The sequence below is a fragment of the Cricetulus griseus genome, chromosome 5 (assembly GCF_003668045.3).
Source record: "Cricetulus griseus strain 17A/GY chromosome 5, alternate assembly CriGri-PICRH-1.0, whole genome shotgun sequence".
In the NCBI taxonomy this organism is placed as follows: Eukaryota; Metazoa; Chordata; class Mammalia; order Rodentia; family Cricetidae; genus Cricetulus; species Cricetulus griseus.
In genome coordinates, this window is record NC_048598.1 from 62774362 (window position 1) to 62796316 (window position 21955).

General features: G+C 41.6%; 1 protein-coding gene across 1 annotated transcript in view; it reads left to right on the forward strand.

The window, feature by feature from the left end:
- Nckap5 (NCK associated protein 5) overlaps positions 1–21955 on the forward strand; it is a 544909-nt gene that overhangs the window by 460887 nt on the left and 62067 nt on the right. The gene's annotated exons all lie outside the window — the stretch shown is intronic.

Sequence of the window (21955 nt, forward strand, 5' to 3'; positions counted from 1 at the left end):
CCTTCCTACCACTGTGGATACAGGGTGGCTTCTATCAAAGAAGCCAGAACAACATAGTTACTTGGTACAGGCTCAAGCATTGGGGTCCAAGGAGAGTAGGCAGGCCACCATCAGTACCTAATTAGGCTACCAAATGCCAAGATATGGGTACTCATCTACTTACCCAAAGCAGGGTCAAATATCTCTTACCAGTTGGCCACAATTCAGTGGGCATTCCTGTAAGGTCCTGCAATGGCAAATCTCAGTGGTCAACTTAATGAACTATAGAATCACCAAAGACACAGGTATATGGACATGGCTGTGATCTCCAATTACATTAATTGATGTGGAAATCCCACCCACTATGGTTGGCACAGGTTCCCTGGGCTGGAATCCTGGATCAGTCATTGGTCTCTGCTTCCTGATGATTGTGAACAAGATGTGACCAGCTGCCTCAAGCTCCTGCTGCCTTAAATTTACAGCCATGAGCAACTATGACCTTGATTCAGAGTAGAACTTTTCCCCTTAAGTTGATCTTGTGAGGATGCAGCAAGAAACTAAGACAGGTCCCATCCAGAAAAATGTTGATCTCTGATCTTTTCCTTGTCTGCCTGGTTCTTAGCCAGCTCTCGGGACACCTGTCATTTCTATGTATAGAAAGTCAAATGTGAGTGAGAAAAAAATATCAGAGGGAGCCATGATCTTGCCTCTCTAAATCACAGGTGTATATTTGTTTGCAAATGTTATAACCCCAGAGGACCAGGGTTTTTTTTTTTTTTTCCCTCATGAGCCTCGTTTTTTCTCTTCAGGAAACAGACCTAGGATTAGTCTCAAGCTGTCTATAAGATCTGAGACCTCTATCTCAGAAACATTCAGAAAGCAGTTTAAGCATTATTCCATCTCTAAATAATAGCCATTTCTCTTAGAGCTTGGCAAAGGGAGCTAGGGAGATAGTTTATGAAGTGAGTGGTGCATAAGGGTCAGAACTTGAGTTGGATCCCTAGAACCATCTAAAAAGCCAGACATGGGGGTGTGCACTTATAGTGCCAGTGTGGGGAGGCAGAGACAAGTGGATTGCAGGGATCTAACCGGTCAACCAACCTAGCTCACCTGCAAGCTCTAAACCAATAAGACCAATAAGAGACACAGTTAAAAAAAATAAGACAAGATGAATGATGCCTGAAGAATGACACCCAAGGTTGATCCGTGACCCACTTGTACACCTGCATACACATGTATACTCACACACACACACACACACACACACACACACACACACACACACACATGCACGAGCACACTCGTACATACTTGGTGAGAGGAAATGTTAACAGGTATGACCTCCATAATGTGCTTGTGTTCTTTGAGCTGGATGACATCCCTATCCCATTTCCCCTCTTGCATTATTTATGTGAGTTCTCAACACCAGCCTCTTAATTACTGCAATGGATTTTATGTGTCATCCTGAAACAGTCATGAGGAACCCAGATACTTTTTCAAATAAGATTTCTAGGTACATCTGTGTGGTGGGGGTGAAGTTAACTTTTAGATTGGTAAATGGGTAAAGCGGGTTACTCTCCTCAGTGTAGGCTTCATCCAAACAGTGGAAAACCCATGTAGAAGATGAAAGTTGATATTCCCATCCCTGAGTGAGAAAAAATCGCTCCCACCTGCCTTGGGAGGAACATTGCACTATTGCTTCCTTTAGGGTCAAGGCAAAGAATTAGCTTTTGGGGGGTCTTGAGTCTTCTGGTCTTTGGTTTGGAATTGCACATTACTCATCCTGGTCTCCAGCCAGCTGGCTCACCCTGTAGCTCCTAAGACTTGTCAAACTTTATAATCATGACAGACAACTCTCTCTCTCTCTCTCTCTCTCTCTCTCTCTCTCTCTCTCTCTCTCTTTCTCTCTCTCTCTCTCTCTGACACACACACACTCACAAACAAAATACACACACACACACACACTTTGTTGGTTCTCTGGAGAATCTTGACTGACACAATTACACATAATTAGACATCAACAGGATAATTAGGATATCAGCTAGAAGAAGTTGAAACACTGTCAGCTGCCCAGCTTTGATCATCTAGGCATAGGAAAACTAAGCTAATAGACTAGAGTTAGAGAGAGACTCCAGATACCAGGATTCACCCCACATCATCACCACATGGTTAACAAGTGGAGCAGGTTGTCCTAGTGACATGCAGTTAATAAAAGCATCTTCATTTGCCATTTAGTTTGCCATGAGCAACAAAAGCAGACACTTTTACGTTAAAAAGATCTGAGCTCAAAATCAGCCTTTTCTTTTTCTTTAAAAGTGTGTGTGTGTGTGTGTGTGTGTTGGGTGGAGGTGGTATATACATACAATGGCACACCTATGTGGATCAGAGGACAACCTAAGGTGCTTGTCTTTGCTTTCCGTATCCGAGACAGGGTGCTCCAGGCTACTTGCCTCATGAGCATCTACAGCATCTCCTGTTTCCATCTCCCATCTCCCTATAGGAGTTCAAGTGCCTCAGACATTCACTAAGTATCCAGCTTTTACATGGGTTCTGGAGATCTGAACTCAGGTCCTTGTGCATCAAGTACTGTACTCACTAAGCCATTTTTCTAGCCCTAAAAGCTTGTTTTGATATCTATAAAACATGACTACCTCATGCTGGCACCTGCCCGTCTCCACATTCCTGTTCGTCTTATCCCAAGGACTCGAGTTTAGGAAGAGTCTCTGTCCTGGAAACGCTCATGCCTACATACAACATAATTATTCATCATGGAGGACTGAATCCTTGTGAGAGAGAATCTGTGTGCTAAAAGTGAGGTGATGGCTTCAGCCTGAAATAACTGTTCCTGGCAAGATAGGCCCTGACTTCTCAGAATTAGAGATAGAGTTGGCATGTGTGTAGTTTAACTATTGTCTTCCTCTCAAAGAAGAATGGGATACAAGGGAATTCAGGCTAACACCATTTTCTGGAGACTGGGAAAATAGCTAAGTCTTTGAAGTTTTTGGCTTGCTAGCATGAAGACTGACATTCAGTTCCCAGAACCCATGTAAAATAATTGAACATGGTAGTGTACCTGTTACCCCAGTGCTGGGGAGGTGAAGGGGGAAGACCCTTGGGGCTCAGTGGCAAGCTAGCCTGAGTTCTTTTGGGCACTGGAGCTTCAGGCTCCAGTGTCTGATACTAACAAAATGATCAGTGTCTAAGGAAAACATAGCCACAGTTGGCCTGTGTACTCCACATGCACATGTATACATGCTACATACACATACACACATCAGTCCTCACAAAAATACCCCCTTTCATCTAATCAGTATATTATCCAAGATCCCACAGTAAATAGAGTTTCATGCTGAGTTTATCCCAGATCATTTTTGTGCCTGTTATTTGGGTTGAATTTTATAATGAAATTGCCAGAAAGAACAGTCTGCTGTGGTTCAGAAATCCTTGAATCCAGATAGCTATACTCAGCATCTGACCTCTGGCACGAACAGTGTATGAAGTGAGTCTTGTAGTAGAAGCAGACAGAACAATACTAAATAGTAAACAATGCCTATTAGTGAGTTGTGTTTATAAGGGCAATAAACTCCGATGCAGGATGACATTCTGCAGGCATTTGGTAGAGAAAATAAGACAAATCCCTCAAAAACAGATGGCGTGGGCTGTGAACCTCACAAAGTTGTCTCTGTCCCCAGCACTGTGGACCAGATCTAGCTACACAAGCTTTAGTGTTCTAGCTTGCTCCCTTCCTGTGAGGCACTAAGGATCCACAGAGGAACCTAAGTGGCCTCTGCATTGCCCCCTTCCTCTCCCCTTTCTGGGGCCTGTTTGAGGGTAGGAGGGTAAGGTGCTGTAAGTATGTGGTGACTCTGTAGTTTACAGGAACTTTTCAACACTTTATTAACTTAGAGTCTTTGAATTCCTGCTCATTCCCAGCATTCAGCAATGCTGTTTACATTTTCCTTCCCTCTTCCCAAACAGTGCTGCTTATGGAGAGGATGCTGACTTTGAACATCCCAGTTAAGGCTTCATAGCTTTACTCAACAGTTCCCAGGTCTGCTCCTCATCCCTTTCCCCCTCTTCCCCATTCTCCTCCTCCTCCTCCCTCTCTCCCTCCTCCTCTTCTCTCACCCCTTCCTCCTCTTCCCCTCCCAACCCCATGGCTCTTCTTTGTTTAGTTAGTCTGTTGCTGCAATGAAATGCCCTGATTTAAAAAAAAAAGCAACTTTCAAGAAGAAGATATTTATTAGTTCTGAGGGATACAGTCATTGTTGATGGGGAAAGATAGGGCACAGGCAAGGAAGGCATGGTAGCTATCAGTGAGCTGGTTGATCACACTGCACCCACACTCAGGAAGCGGAGAGTGAACAAGAAGGTGGGGCAGGCTATAATACCTCAAAACCCCTCCCCATTGTCTCACTGAGACCCCTACCTTCCCAAATGGTACCTCCAGCTGGATAACCAGTGTTCAGATATGTGCGCCAATCCCCATTTCACAATCAATGTTATCCTCTCTTGCTTAGCCTGTATTCTTACTGTAGCATGCCTCTCCCCCATGCCACACTGCTGTTCTTCAGTGGGAGCTAAATAGCAGTGTCTCCTACATGGCTTTTTGTGTTTTCCTGTCTCCATGTAGTACTTTCTAAAGAGGCACTTTCACATTCTGTATTATCCAACATGCAGTGACATCACTGTCACCCTCTTGGAAGGCCATGTTATGAAAATAGCCGAGGATGGTATCAACACATATTCTTGATAACATCTTTCAATTTTTTATGTATTATCCTTGGATCAAAACGGTCCAGTTTCTCATCACATTTTCTGCCAAGTCTTGTTTATTTTTCCTAAACAAAGAAGAAAGCCAGAGGGGGGAGAAATGATAAGTTTCAAACTTCAAGGGCAGAATCCAAGGTGCTAAACTCATTCCTGAGCCTTGAGGTCTTCCTTATGCCAACACCAGCATTTTAGGAACCAAAATAATGTGGTAGAAACAGAACTGAACCTGAATTCTCTGTTCAGAAACTATGCCTCAGTTTCTGTTAGGACTGTGGCACTTATTAATTAAGGGAGTCTGTGCATCCACCAATATATCCTTTAGTCATGTACTTTCCCAACTTAGATGGTAATGTTGGAAAAAAGTCAAAGAGGGGACTCATAGCACCTACCCTGACAAGTTATCTCTAAAGGACAAAAGCAATGCTACCTCTTTAGCACTCTGTTGTGTTATGGTCCCTAGGGATATATGACTAAATGTCTATTCACCACAGAGAAAGTACCAAGAACCAGCCAAAGAAACAGCCCACCATCACTCTAGCTTAATGACCTCTGAGGTTACTGAAGTTACATAATGGGATGTTAGACTTCTTCATTCATGACTATCCCATGTGGTTCATGAACAATGAGTTGGGAAGAATTCACCCCTTTAAGTATATATAATACAGCAAATTTCAATAAATTCATTCAGATATGGAATTACTTCTGAAATCATGGTGTAGAATAGTATCAAAGTAAATGCTCATTCCCCTAAACAGCTAAGCCTATCCTAACAACTAGTCCTGGGGACATTCCCACCTGCTCCCTACAAGAGTGGTTCCTGTGCTTGAATTTTATGAAAGTAGAGCCAACCTGAGAGCATCCAATACTCTGGATGTGGCCTCTTAGTGGGTGTGACCCACAGAACCTCTGGTCTAGTGTATCATCAGTGGGAACTTTACTTAGATACTTTTTTTTATTTTCTGCTAATGACAACTATGTAGATATACCACAGTTTGTCTCTTGGTTTAAGTACTTGATAGACAATTCGGTTGTCTCCAAGGTAGACTATGATGCAAAGAGCTTCCATAAACATCTGTTCAGAAGACTCCATATGAGCGGATGCCTCATTTGATCTCAGGTAATAACGTTGTTGCCGGGTTCTTATGATAGATACTTAACTTTGTATGAATATGTCAAAATTTTCCAAAACACATTTATGACTTTGTATTCTCAGCAACACAACATGTTTCTCTTGCTCCATATGCTTGCCATTATTTAGTTTTATTTGTTTTAGCTTATCTATTGTGAGGTGGGATTTTGTTTATTTTGAGCTGTGGTTTTTTATGTGTATGTTATGTATGTTATGAAATGTATGTGAGCATGGTGTAAATGTATGTGGTCTTTGTACTTGTGTGTGCAAGTGTGTATGCACCTGTGTACACACAGAGGGCAAAGGAGGTCATCAGATGTCCTCCTCCATAACTCTTCATATTATTCCCTTGAGGCAGAATCTCTCACTTAACCTGGAGCTAGGTTGGCAGCTAGCAAGCCTCATCATCATCCTGTTTCCACCCTCACTACACACAACACTAAGGTTACAGATATATGAGTAGCCAATGCCAACTTTTTTTGCATGGGATCTGAACTCGGGTCTTCACACTCACTCAGCAAATGCTCTTACCCACTAAGCCATTTCTCCAGCCCCTTGTGGTTTTAGCCTGTGTTTAGCATTTGTCACAGATATATCCTCTTTGTTGACATGTCTTCAAAATCCAGTTAAATTGTGTGTTGTTTTATGTCTTATTACTAAGCTAAATTCTTTTTATTTGGGATTATAATCCCTTTTTAGATATATTTTTTGCTCCTCACCTTGTTGCTTGCTTTCTAACATTTTTATATCTATTTACTTATTTTGCCAGGGGAAGAGTCATGTGTAACACAGCATGCATGTAGATATATGACTTCTGGGTAGAAAATTGGAAAGTTTTATTAATACTGTCAAATAACTAGACCTTTATATGCTGACTTTTAAAATGTATTATTTGTTTTATATTTTAAAGATATATTTTCATTAATTATGTGTATGCATGTGTGTGTGTTTGGGAGGATATGTTCATTAGTGCATGTGGCAGGAGGTGTACAATCTCTTGGCACTATAGGTGGCAATGACTGCCTGTGGTGGGTGCTAGGAACTAAACCTAGGCCCTCTACAAAAAACTACAAGCACTATTAATTGCTGAGCCATCATTTCATCTGCAAATTATTTTTAAATTTATTCATTTGGGGTGGGTAGGGCTTATAATCAAAACATATTATGTGTGTGTGTAGGTATGCATATTTACATATAAAATTGTTAAATAACAAAATCAACTTAAAATAAGTGTTTCTTTAAAAAGAAACTAACTTTTTACACTTCTATTTTTCTTAACTGTTTCTCTCATTTTTAAAGCTTTATACATTCTTAAAAATATTTGAAATTTCCATCACTTTTGTTTTGTCCTGTTGTGTTTTTGTGTTCATTCATATCAAGATATTTTCTAATTTTCCTTTTGGATTGCAAGACATGTAGTAGTAGGGTTCTGTTTAATTTGAGAGAACGTGGGCACTTTTCTATCTAGTTTAATTTTGCAATCATCATGAAATATATTTTGTGCAATTTCAGTACATCTTCAGTTTGTTGAGGCATATTGTAATGATGGATATGATCTGCCTCAATGAATCTTTATGTAAAAAGAAGAGTCTGTTCCTGGTGGGCAGAAAGTGAGGTAGGAAGAAAATGCTGCTTCCTCTCCTGATTGTCCGTTCTTGGTTTGACTGAGAGACACTGCCCTAACGAATAAGGTAAAAAAGTAACCAATCATAATTCTTGACAACCTCTGACGTACACACACACACACACACACACACACACACACACACACACACACACACCCTACACATGCATGAAAAAATTTACACAACACAAAAATACAATGAAAATGAAAAAGAGATTTCATTAATGAAATGTTCAAGGCGATGGAGGAAAATGTCAAAATTAATAATATCTAGGCAAATAAAAGCTGATATAATCATTGTTGGAACTTTTTTTATATAGTAAATGCCAGAAGTCCCATAGTGAGGTGGAAAATAGGGGACAAGTAGGACCCAGACAGAAGAAGGAAGAACAGTGGAAGTGGCAAGATATGATGAGCTTGCTGTGAGGTTTTAAACATTTACCAGTTAAGATGCTCAGATTGGCTTCAATAAAAAACAAATCCATTTATATACCTTGTAGTTTTAGTTTTGTTGTTGTCTGTTGGTTTGTTTTGAGATAGGGTCTCTCTGTGTAGAGCAGACTGTCCTTGAACTCAGAGAGATCTAGCTTTCTCTGCCTCCAAATGTTGTGATTAAAGGTGTGTGCCACCACACCTGGTTTATTTTAAAAATCTATTTAAAAAATCTCTTTAAACCAGGAGTAGTGACACATGCCTAGAATGCTAGGACTTGAAGATCAAAGCTAGCCTGGTCTGTATAGTGAGTTTAAGGTCAACCTGAGCTACCATACTAAAACCCAGTCATAAAAACACCAGAAGAATTGTGAAGATGGAGGTTTCTTTCCCACCTGGTCCCACAGCTGCTTTTCCCCAAATAAATACACAAAGACTTATATTAAATATAAAATGTTTGGCTGATGGCTCAGGCTTCTTATTGGATAGCTCTGTCTTAATTATTAACCCATTTCTATTAATCTAGGTATTGCCACAAGGCTGTGGCTTACCCATAATCCAGCATGTTACTCCTTGGGCAGCATGACATCTCTTGGCAGCCACTCTCTGCCTCCCTCTCCCCAGCCTTCTCCTGGTCTGGTAGCCCCATCTATCCTTTCTGTATGGCTACTGGCCAATCAATGTTTTATTCATCAACCAATAAGAAAAACATATATACAGAAGGGCACCCCCATAATCAATGATTGATCAAATTCACTGATTCAATAAACTCCAAAACTAACCAAGAAAGAAGAATAAAAGAAACCCAATGTATATATACAGAGAAAAATAGCAGCTATGTGCAGGAATTAACCAAAACAAAGCTGCAGCCACTAAGCAAACATCAGAATATATACCCCCCCCAGGAAAGAAATCATTCCAGAGATGAGGACATGCTATAGAAGTATTATTATCCACCAAAGTAGACCTTGCTATCCTAGGATTGAATACAGACAGGCTAGAACTCTACAACACATGTCCTCACTATACAGACCAGGCTAGCTTTGATCTTCAAGTCCTAGCATTCTAGGCATGTGTCACTACTCCTGGTTTAAAGTGATTTTTTAAATAGATTTTTAAAATAAACCAGGTGTGGTGGCACACACCTTTAATCACAACATTTGGAGGCAGAGAAAGCTAGATCTCTCTGAGTTCAAGGACAGTCTGCTCTACACAGAGAGACCCTATCTCAAAACAAACCAACAGACAACAACAAAACTAAAACTACAAGGTATATAAATGGATTTGTTTTTTATTGAAGCCAATCTGAGCATCTTAACTGGTAAATGTTTAAAACCTCACAGCAAGCTCATCATATCTTGCCACTTCCACTGTTCTTCCTTCTTCTGTCTGGGTCCTACTTGTCCCCTATTTTCCACCTCACTATGGGACTTCTGGCATTTCCTATATAAAAAAAGTTCCAGCAATGATTATATCAGCTTTTATTTGCCTAGATATTATTAATTTTGACATTTTCCTCCATCGCCTTGAACATTTCATTAATGAAATCTTTTTTTTCATTTTCATTGTATCTTTGTGTTGTGTATATTTTTTCATGCATGTGTAGGGTGTGTGTGTGTGTGTGTGTGTGTGTGTGTGTGTGTGCTTGTGTAAGTCAGAGGTTGTCAAGAATTATGCTTGGTTATTTTTTACTTTATTCATTAGGGCAGTGTCTCTTAGTCAAACCAAGAACTCACCAATTTATGGCTGGTTTTGCCAGCCAGCTATCTCTGTGGATCATCTGTCTCCACCTCACAAGGCAGTAATCACAGGCAGGCACTACACCCACCCCATATTTTCATGAGTTCTTGGTATGCAAACTCTGGTCCTCACACTTGAGGGACAAGTGTTTTAAACACTGAGCCATTTCTCCAACATGAAATTAATTTTTGAAGAGTTTTCAGGCTTTCTTTTGTTCCTTTTTCTAGCCTAAAGATGGAAGTCCATCATTTCCCAGCTTTCATGGTTACCAGTAAGCAATCTGCTGTCATGGTTCCTCTGGGAAGGGTCTTGTCAGGTGCTCTCATGATTTTACCTCAGATTTGCAACCAGTTTGATTATGGTGTGTCTTGTGTGATTTTTCTCTGTTTCATTCTGGCTTTGATTCACTTATTTTCTTGGTTGTTGGATTTATGTTTATTTATTAAGTTTGGTGACATTTGTGCTTAGTTTTCATTTCTTTGCTTCCATGGCTCTAGTAGAGCCTATTTCGTTACTTTGTATTGACTCCCAGGTCACTGACACTTCTGTTTTCTGAATTATTTTCCCTGCCTTTGTTTTCTACATTTTATTTTGAGTCACTTAATTATCTTCAAATTCACTGATGCTTCTTTCAGCTGTATCCAGTGTCTCTGTTACTAACCCCATACAATGTATTTCTCACTTGCACATAGCTTCACATCTTAATGATTTCCTTGTCATTGTCTTTATGATTTTGATCCATCCTGATTGTGTACAACTTTTACTTTACATCCCTTTATATTTTATAGTGTTAACAATAACCATTTCAAGTTCTTATTTATTAACTTCATTACCTCTATCATTCTATTTTCTATTTGTTCTGGTTTAATTCTCCCTTGGCTATGAATCCCAATCACCTGTTCTTTTGTATGCCTGATGATTTTTAATTGGATACCAGAGAATGTGAATTACACCTTACTGTCTTTCTGTAGACTGTTGGACTTTGTTCTGGAACACACTTTACTTATTAGCACGTAAGCTGTATTTTTCCAAGGCTTGCATTCAAGTTTTGTTATGACAAGTCTAAGGAGCTTTTATTCTGAGTACGATTTAATTTCACTCCTGAGGCCTGAACCTTCTTCGAATTCTGTGTTCCTCATATTGAAAGGCCTCACCTCTTCTGATGGTAGAAGCATCTTATTATTTTCTTGTGTGAGCTCCAGGAATTATGCAACCTACCGCTTCACAGTAATTGTGTCTGTGAGCTGAGCTTCACCTCTCGGATGTGTTGCACTCAGACAAGACTGGAAGGAAACCTCTGCTACTAGCTTTCCTCTCTAGTGCATTGCCCTGCCAATCCTAGCTGCCAAGTCCCTTACGCCTTAATGTCTGCATTATCTCTTCAATCCAACAAGACCTCCAGGCTCTGTATGAATTCTCTCTCAAAGTTCAGAAACCAAATCCAAGCAATTGTCTGAAGAAATTACAAGCTCACCACATTTAATTCAGAGATCAAGTTCTGTGCAGATTTCTGTCCAATTTACAAAGGCAGTGTTGTATGTGTGTGTGTGTGGCAGTTGTATTCATGTATGGATGTTTATGGGTGTATATAATATGTCATGTGTATATATCTATACATATGTTCATATATATGTATATTCATGTGTGCATGTGTAAACAAATATACTGTGTGTATGAATGTATATATTGTGTATATGTATGTATATATGTATAGGTTTGAGGATGTCTATATATATGTGTATATGCGTGTGTGTGTGTGTGTGTGTGTGTGTGTGTGTGTGTGTGTGTGAAATCATCAGTTAACATTTTTATTAGTTGCTCAGCTGACAGGTCCAAATCTCTGCATGCCTCTTGATTTGTATGCTTCTTGCCAATTTTAAATCCCTTTCCACAGCATCCCCCCTAATTTATTTTCTTTCCTCCCTTCTCTCATGTGCCTTATCAAAACAGATGCTATCCAGGCAGGTGAGATGGGAAGTAGAGGCAAATGTCTATAGGATACATCAAGCTTGATATGGAGAGAAAGAGATTTAGAGAGGCAAAATTACCCATAATAGCCATCAGTGCCTATCAGACTCAACCAGATAACTGTTTACTTTTCACTTTGTTTTGTCAAAGCAGCTAGAGTGGCAGGAGGGAGGGAAAAGGGGGAAGAGAGAATATGAATTGAATGGAGACAAGGGTAACCTTTTAGGACAGCAATGTTGTATATTCTCCAAGGGGAAACCATGACTTACTCATCTGGGAATGCAATGAATTTTTGGACAATGTAGAATCAGTAAACATCGTTAGTCTAGACCTTTAAAGCATCATTCATAAGTGCCAGCTTGTAAGTGGGTTAAAGGAATGCACAGATACAGCATTCCTTTATAAGCAGGTTTCTAGTGAAAGAGCTAAGAGGAGATAAGAACAACAGGAAAAGGGGGAACAAATGTCTTTCCTACAATTAAAAAAAACAAGGGCAGGACTGGAATGGACCATTGTGGCTCTACATCTGTATGGAATTTTGGAAATTTCTGCAGATAAAATTAATTTTTCTGGGGACTGAGGAGATGACTCTATAGGTAAAGCACTTTCTTCCCAAGCAAGAGGACCTGAGTTCGACTCTCCAGATCCCAGATAAAAATCAGATAGGACAACACACATCTGTAGTCCCAGCTCTTCTATAGCAAGATCGAATGTAGAGACAGAATTCCTAGAAAATCTTAGGCCAGTTATCTGGGCAAACAAAAGACCCCATCTCAAGCAAGGTGGAAGATGATGACTGGCACTCGATAGTCTTCTGATCTCCACATACATGTCGTATTACAAATGTGTGCGCGCGCGCACACACACACATACACACACACACACACACACACACACACAGTTTTTTTTTTTAATGAACTTTATTAAAGGTGATGTTTCTTCAGTTAGAAAAATACCAGGCTGAGAAGATCAAGATTTCAGCTCTGGGTAGGAAAATGGAGGGGTAGGGTAGCCTTTGTTTTATAGAGAGCTGAGAGAGATTCATGCTGTTCTCACACATAGGAAAATTGTGCACTGTAATTGACAATTCAGTAAAGGAGAGATCCAGGCATCTGGGATCCATGTCCATTCCCATGTCAGTGATGGAGTGCCACAAATCTCCTGTCCATTAGCCTACACTTGACTATTACATTGATTGTTGCATAGAAATCCAGGCATTGTTTTCTAAGACAGGCATATAACTGTAGCAAGACATGAGGGCTTAGGAGCTGACCTCAGCATTTTTCAGTGTGAAGGGGAGATTGTACAAAATTCAATCTTTAACTTTGCAAGATCAAGAAACCTCCAAGGGCCATAGGGGTGGCTCCGCTGGTAAAATGTTATCTGAGCTAGCACAGGGTCCTGAGTTTGACCCTCATCACCCATGTAGATGCTGGCCACCTCAGTACAAACCTGTAATCCCAGTGTTGTGTGACAGTCAGAAAGGTCTTTGGAGCTTGCTAGTCAACCAGTCTAACCAAATTTGCAAACTTCAGGGTTCAGTAAGAGATCTTGTCTCCAAAAGTAACGTGGAAAGAGAATGAGAAAAACACTTGGTGGTGATCTCTGGCCACTTTTCCCACATGTGCATACATGCATGCATGTACCTGCACACATAAACACACACACTCACAAAAGAAATAGTAAAATCAATAGAGATTCAGCATTGTATAGAAAATCCAAGAATAGCCACCACACAACTATGTCAGAAGCCATTCCTCAGTAGCAGGAAGGAATACACCTTGAGGGAGTTTTATTGTATTTATAAATGCAAGGAAGAATTCTGAGTGCAAAGTCTACATGAGCATTGGGAACACACTTCTAACCTTTTTTAGTTTATATCCTTCAGTGACATCCTACCACAATCATTTATGTGATGCTACTGCCCGTGAATATCAGGGTTTGAAGGGTATTGACCCAGCTTCAGGTGATTTTTTTGTATGTTTGTTCAAAATAACTTTCTCTTCATCTTTACAAAGGGCTTTCATGATCCACTTTTTTCCTTTAAACTTTTGAATATAAATTGTTCGCTTTGAGTGTATGCATTAGCACATGCATTACACTGTATGTATTTTGAGATCAGAGGAACTTTGGGGGGTTCAATTCTCTCCAGGCCAGGTGTCTCCTGTTGTTTCTTCTGCCCTGTGTACTAGGGTAGCTGATCCCTAGACTTCTGAGTGATTCTCCTGTCTCTGTCCTCCATCTCACAGTAGGAGTCCTGGAGTTATAGATGTGCTCTCCATACGGGGCTTGTTGCATGTTCCGTGGATCAAATTCAGACCATCAGGCTTGTGCTACAAGCAATTTTACTTGCTGAGTCATCTTACTGGCCCTTCTTTTTTTTACATTTTATTTCCTCTTAATAGTCTACTTTTTTGCTTATCCTCATTCCCTGTACGATAGTGAACCCAACTCCCAACATCTGGTGTTTTTCATGCCAAAGAAAACTCAAAGGATCACAAAACAAATTCGCATTCTCCTATAGCTCTTCAAACTTCAACAGGCTAAAACCAGCTTGAACTCAAAGACTGAGGGGGATTCTCCTGCATCCCAAGCCATCACATTGAACTTAATCTTCTAGGAGGTTGTCTTTATGCCACAGCCAAACGTTACCAAATGATTGGGGAGAAATCATCACTGTAATCATTTATTGTACTGCCTGACAAAAACTGTGAGGCAAATTTAAAACAAATAACCTACAGTTAATGGATAGGGTTTTGGAAACTGGCTTGGATTTTTTCTTAAGTTTATTTCAGCCAGGCAGATGAAGAGAGGGATGTGCAAATAAAGAAATCTGTGTTCCCATCTGTGGTTTAAGTTTTTATTGCCAATACCACACCATGTAGCTTGAAGATGTCTACAAACCTGGAGATGGCGTTTACCAAGATTATTTACATGACTACTCGGGCTATACCCAAGTTAGAAAAGGGTGCCAAATAATAGGATAACCTGAGAATTGAACACCCACAAACAACTCTTTCTGGCTATTGATTTGTGATGGATTTTCATTGTATATTTGGCTTAGGAATGTGTGTGTGTGTGTGTGTGCGCGCGCGTGTGTGTGTGTGTGTGTGTGTGTGTGTGTGTGCGCGCGCGCGCGCGCGCAGAAAGTAGGAAATCAACCTTAGCTGTCGTTCTCAAGTGTAGTCCACCTTGTTTATTTGCAGAGGGTCCCTGACTGTTCCGGAGTTCACCAGTTGTGCTAGGCTGGCTCCTCAGCAAATGCCAGGGAGCCCCTGTCTCCACCGTCACAGCACCACCACCCCTGGCCTTCAGCTAAGGGCTTTATAGATATAGCAGAAGTTTTCAACGTGAAAAAGAAAGATTCAAGTTTCTTGTTTTCTGTTTCCCTGGAATCTCTTGGGGCTACAGAGAGAAAATTATTAGTAATGTAATTCATTTAAATCCACAAGTGACTAGTTCCCTGCATTGAATCATAGCCTGGCCTCCTCTAATGTAAGATCCAAACTCCAACATGCTTCCTCAGGCTTGGGAAATGCAGATATCATCCTCAGAAAGTTTTAGGTTTAAAGACCTAGGAGACAGCTCAATCTGTAAGTGTTTGTCTTGTATCATAAGAACCAGAGTACAATCTCTAGAACTGATGTTTCAAAAGAAAAGCCAGGCATGGTGGCACAGTCTTGTGATCCCAGGTTGGGAGAGACAGAGATAGGTAGATCCCTGAGGTTCGATGGCCAGGCAGCCTAACTATTGTTGAGCTCTGGGCCAGTGGGAGATCCTGTCTCAAAGTCAAACCAAACCAAATAAACAAAACCAAGGCGGGTGACACCTGAGGAACAGCAGCCAAAGCTATCCTCTGACAACAAACTGCACACACAAACACTTTCACATTGAACATGAATATACACAGAACATGCAAACAAATAACATGCATACATACATCCCCATATAAAAAAATGTTCTGATTTTGCAGTGTTCTGATTTTGAATTTTCACAGAATCATCTAAAAGGCTATGTGAATATAGAAAAAACTCTGCAGCAGTTTTGGTCCCAAGCTATTTGGGTAAGACATCTCAGGACACAGTGACAGGTCACTGACTACAAATCAGATGAGCTAACTTCCAATTGTTCCATGTCACATCCCAAGTCTATACTAAAAGCAATGCCAGAAACATCATTTATTTGGATTTTTTTAAATGACTATGGGGATACTGGCTCCAAAATGGATTTCTCAAGAAAATGGCACCCTCACTTTTATATACAAGACAACTTGCCACTAACCAGGGGTGCTTTGGTCCCTATTCATTAATTGCTCCTTAATACTTAGGATGAACTCATTTCAAAGGTTATAGTTACCAAAAAGTAATTGCTTAAGATTGGTTCTATGGTCAAGAGCACTGGCTGTTCTTCCAGAGGACCTGAGTTCAATTCCCAGCACCCACATTGCATTACACAGCTGTCTGTTAGCTCTAGTTCCAGGGGATCCTACACCCTCATGCAAACATACATGCAGGCAAAACACCAATGCACAATAAAAATAAATCATTTTTAGGAAAGAACATATTTTTAAAACTAAAATAAAAGACTGGTTGTTTAGTAAAATGTGCCTAGCTGCTGCAATGTCACACTGGCTTCAAGATGATAGCTTAGTTTGCATCGGATGCCCTGACTGTATAGTTGTTAAGTATCTACAGGAGGCTCTGTCCCTGCCTGCCTGCAGCTGCTAATGGAGACTTGCAGAGCACCGCCAAATCATGAGCTCTCTCCCAGATTGATGAAAAGAAATGAACTCTGATTATGAAAGTCAAACATTCCTTGATTTTTGTTTTCTCAAAATCGGCAAAAAGCCAAGCAGGCTTGCAAATCCCGTCCTTCCCTCCAGTTCCAGGGGATGGCCTCCTGTTTTGTTCTCCTGAGTCTTCAGAGTCACCCTCTCTCTCTCTTTCTCTCTCTCTCTCTCTCTCTCTCTCTCTCTCTCTCTCTCTCTCTCTCTCTCTCTCTCTCTCTCTCTCTCTGTGTGTGTGTGTGGTTCATGTACATGTCAGTGTGGTTTAGGAATGTGTGCATGTGCATGCTTGTTGACAATGGATGAACTCATTTGGATGGATGAACTACCTCCATTGCCTTCTACCTTATTTTTTGATAGAAGGTCTCTCGATGAGCCTGGAGCTCACCAGTTAGTCTAGCTGACTAGTGAGCTCTGGGGGGTCCTCCTGACTCCACCCACCCAGCTCTATACCACCCACCACACCCAGATTTTCACCAAGTTCACATCTTCATGCTTCCTGAAGGCGCTACCGAGTGAAGTGTCTCCCCAGCCCCCAAGTGGGGATTTTGTAACTCATACCTGTACTTAACAGTTTAAGAAACGCCATAGGAAACGTTTCTGGAAAACTTTCCTCTCCACCACCATCCCACAGGAGACCTCTGTTGACTGCCCCTGAGCTGCTGTTGACCTTTCCAATAAGGTCACTTCCTTCACTCCTGAAGTCTGTGCTAGATGAGAGCCCTAACCTGAATCATTTTAAAGAGGTCCTTGCTGAAATGCCCTATCTTGTTTTGAGAAACAAAAACACATCCATCCCTTTGTAAACCCAGACACTCCCCTGTGTTCACTGGGTCGGGAAAAGAAGATTTTGAGTCTGTTCCTTTGTAAGAGTCCTCCATGTCCTGTGCTGACCAGCCTCGGTGCATCCCAGATGTGCTGAGATGAAGAGTGCTCAAGTGACCCATGTCTTGAGGACTGGAGTTTTTCTCAAAGAGTCATCTGGTTTTTGTTCTAACCTCAGCTTTGAAAGGACTGGGCTGCCATGCCCTAAGTCGTCCCATGAGACTTCTGGGGGTTGTGGTGGTGACAGGTGTAAGAGCTTGCATTTAGAGACAAATAGGAGACTAATGGGGCAGTGGGAATAGGGAAGAGGGCCAGCCCAGGCCAGAGATGTAATTGGTGACCTTGGAGGACTGAAGCCTGCTGGTACATTGAATGACCCAACCCTTGAACTCATTAACGAGGCACCTTTGGCAGCCACATTCACAAATACAGATATGAACTTGACATCTGTCTAGGGCAAGACCAAGTTAACTCATTGACGATTCCGAGCAGGTTTGGTCCTGTGAACTTTGTTCTTACTACAGCCATTTAATTATTTTATGAGTTCTTATAATTCCCTGAGACGGGGAAAATAGCTGGCCTTGGAAGTACAGTATCCAACACTTTTTCAAGTTACAATATTTTTGTGAACTGCAGGAAACTAATAGTGCTTTAAAGAAACTACAGAAAGATGCATCAGCACTTTCAATACAATCCTGGCTTCCCAAGGTGGATGCATTCTGAAGGCATTTGCTTGAGGGTGAAACTCTGGCATCTGCCTGCGCCCTTATCCACAGCAGCTCATTTCAGACTTTCTTTAAAAATGACGCCTTCACATCCTCCACAGTTGGTGTCTGGGAATTTTAGAAATTAAAAAGAAGAAGTTGTTAATAGCAAGTGGGTTCTGAGTTTGTCTGTGCACATAGTCCTCAGAGAACTTAGGAATTCAAAGAGTCCCATTTGCAGTTGTGGTATAGCAATTCTGTGTGCTTAATGGGAAAGGAAATAAGGGTCAGATGCCAGTAAATTCCAGTCCTCAGAATGGCACCAGACAGAGTTCCATCACTCTTTTGTTTGGGACCCCAAGTTGGTCCTCTGTTCTATTGTCTACAACTGCCACTAGGCTTTTATTAGAGATCTAGCAGAAATAGTCAGGCTTAAGGGATGGAGACTGCTGAAAAGAAAGCTAAGAGTCCCCCTTTGGGGTGTCTTCTTGTGTTCATATATGTGTGAGAACATGTATGTGCATAACATGTGGAGGTCAGAGTTTGATTTCAGATATATTCCTCAGTTTCTGTCTACTTTGACATCTTTTATTTTGTGTATGAGTGTTTTCCCTACTTACATGTCTGTGAACCATGTGTGGGTCTTACGCCAGTGCCAGTAGAGGTCAGGTGAGAGTGTCCCATCTCTTGGAACTGGAGCTACAGACAGTTGTGAGCTGCCATGTGGGTGATGGGAATTGAGCCTGGGTCCTCTACAAAAGCAGCAAGTGCTCTAAACCACTGAGCCCCTATCATTTTTTAATAGCAAAGACTCTCACTAAACCTGGTGCTCACCCGTTTGGCTCAGTGGGCTAGCCAACCAGCCTTTGGGATAATAAGCACAAACTAAGACAACCAGCATTTTCATATGGAAATAAGGAAGGTAGGGAAGGGAGAAGAAGGAAAGTTGGGAGGGAGGGAAGGCGAGAGAGAGAGGGAGGGACAGACAGATGGACAACAGGTGGGTGGGCAGATGGATGAGCTGACTGTCAGACAGACTCCTGGCAATGTCTTCTCATGCAGAGAGCCCATCATCTCTCCCAGCAATCATGGAGTCTCCTTAACTAGAGAGAAAATAGAAATGAAGATCTTAGTTACTGTTCTAACCAAGGCAGCTTACAGAAGGCAGCAGTTCATTGGGGAAGTGCTCACAGTCTCAGAGGGTGAATCCATCCATATGACCATCATGGTGGAGAGCATGGCAGCAGGCAGGGAGGCAGGCACAGTGCTGGAGCAGCAGCTGAGAGTTTACATCCTGATCCACAGGCAGCAAGCAGACAGTGAAAGAGTGAGATATCACCTGATGTGGGCCTTTGAAGCCTGGAAGCCCACCCCCACTGACACACCTCTTCCTACTCCTCTTCCTCCTCTTCCTCCTCCTCTTCCTCCTCCTCTTCCTCCTCCTCCACCTCCCTAACAGTCCACCAACTGGGAGCTAGACATTCAAATATATAAGCCTATAGGAGCCATTCTCATTCAGACCACCACAGTGAATTATCTGTAAGGACAGTTGAAAGTAAAGCTGACTAGGTGGGGGCCATGAAATTAATAAGACTGAAATTCTGCCCTTCTGATCATGGGAGGGAAAATGACCCCTTAGAGCCCAGCCATGGAAGTCAGGGACCCTACAGCCCATAGTTGTGCCAGATCCCATGCCATACAATCGTGGTGACCAGGCAGAGCAGCAAGTGGCAGGCATGGCAGCAGGAGCAGAAAGCTGGGAGCTCACATCTCAACCGACAGACTGGAAAAAACAGAGAGTGAACTGAAAGTGGGCCAAAACAGCTAACCCCCAAAGCTGCCCCACGGTTGTACTTTCTACAACAAGGCCCACCTCCCAAAGGTGCTGTTACCTCCCAAAATGGCATCACCTGCTGAGAAGCAAGTTGGAATTCATGGGGGATGTTTCTTAGTGAAATCACCACAGCTTCCAAGTACTTCCAAAAAGGTATTAACATTTCCAGGTCCTAGAGAATCCACCTTCTTCCTCCCTGCTTCCGCAGTATTAGAAATTTTTCAGGTTTTTGCTACTGCTTACAGCATAGAAGTTTAAGGAGGAGAATGGGGTTTGGATACTAACTGATGGTGAAATGAGATCATATATGTCACCAATATGTTGTTGTTTGCCTCTCAGTTCTGTCCTAACATGTAATCGGCATACTGAGTATTTGACCCATGTTATCATTTATTACCTCATCCCTTTTCTATCCTGCAGTATGATGGGCACTGTTCTAAATTTCAGAGATTAGTTAAAGACCCAATGTGAATGCTTGTAGCAGCCTACAGGGAACTGGAGCCCACTCTTGTGCTGAGACTCTCCACTCAGTTGGCGGCTGTGCCACAAGCCACTGCTCCGTAAAACACTGGTGACATGGTAGCCAGTGAAAATGAAGATTATGCCATAGCTGTTCTACCCCCTAAGTCCAAAGCAGTGCTGAGTTCTATCTCTTACCCACTTCTAGACTTGCAAGACCCTCATGAGACAACAAGGAAATTTCATTCTGAGATTTTATCGTATGGGAAGAAACTCTATGTGACAACCACAATTTGAAGGGTATCTCATTAGCTTTTATAAACCACATTTCCGTCTTAGAAATTAAATAAGAAGCAATTTTTGTCAGATATATTCTACATAAACTTTTTCTGAAGGTGATATATAATTTACTCAATTTGTCATATACATGGTAAAAATCAGCTTAATTTGTTCTAGAAAATACTGGGCTGTCTAGAAGGAATGAAAAATCCACATGGTGGAACTAAGGAGATGTCTTAGTCAGGACAGTGCTACACCATGCAAGCATGAGGGCCCAAGTTTGGTCCCCCCAGAACCTATATAAAAAGCCAGGAGTGGTGTCAGCATCTGCAAACCCAAGCTGAGGAAGAAGAGAAGCGCACGGGCTAGCTAATCTAGCTGAATGGGCAAGCCTCAATTCAGTGGGAGACCATGTCTCAAAAAGTGAAGTGAAGTGAGCTGGAGAGATGGCTCATCAGTAAAGATCACCTGCTGTCCTTCAGAGGACTCAGCTTTGGTTTCCAGCACCTACCTATATGGCAGCTTATAACTCCAGTTCTTGGGGAATCTGATGCCCTCTTCTGGCCTCCAAGGGTACTCCACTCATGGTGCATGTACATACATTCAGGAAAAAACACTAATACACATAAAATAAAAATATAAGGTGGAACATGATTGAGGAAGACACCAGACTTTGACCTCTGGCCTTTACTTCACACACACACACACACACACACACACACAGGGCTGAGATGAGTCTTGTCACTGCATAAAGCAACAATTAAGGGCAGAGTTCCCCAGACCTTCTTTAAAAAGGTGTCTGTCACACACATATCACGTGGTTATCGCTGATCTGACCCCTAAGTACATTTGGAGTAACCTGTGTCCTTACTGTCCACGTTAGAGGCTGGGGCAGTACTGAGTCAGCCAGTGCAAGAGACATGCCATCCACTGTGTCAGGACATCACTGGGGTCTGTTATGTGTGCTCATTACTCACTTTATTTCAGTTATTAAACTTCACCTAACTGAAGCCCTATGAGCCCCAGACTGAAATAAAGATAATCAGAAGTAATCATTAGTCTCTAATGTGGGTTCCTTTTTCTCTTGTCACTCTAGAGAACCATCTAGTGCATATGGAAACTATGGCCACCCATAATTGGGCCAACCTCCTTACTTCATCATGTGAAGGAGATACTTTAATATTCAACAAAACCTCAGCTGCATGCACCTCACTGGATATTTAGAACAGTTTTTCAAATGTGTGTCATTTTTCTTCTGTGTTAGTATGATTGTCATTATCATTGTGTGTTTGTATCCACAGAGTATTAGGGGAGGGGCATTATGCTATAATGGGCATGTGGAGACCAGAGAATTGTTTTTCTCTCCTTCAACCATTCTACTGGTACACGCAGGTCACCAAGCTTCCAAAACAAGTGCGTGCCT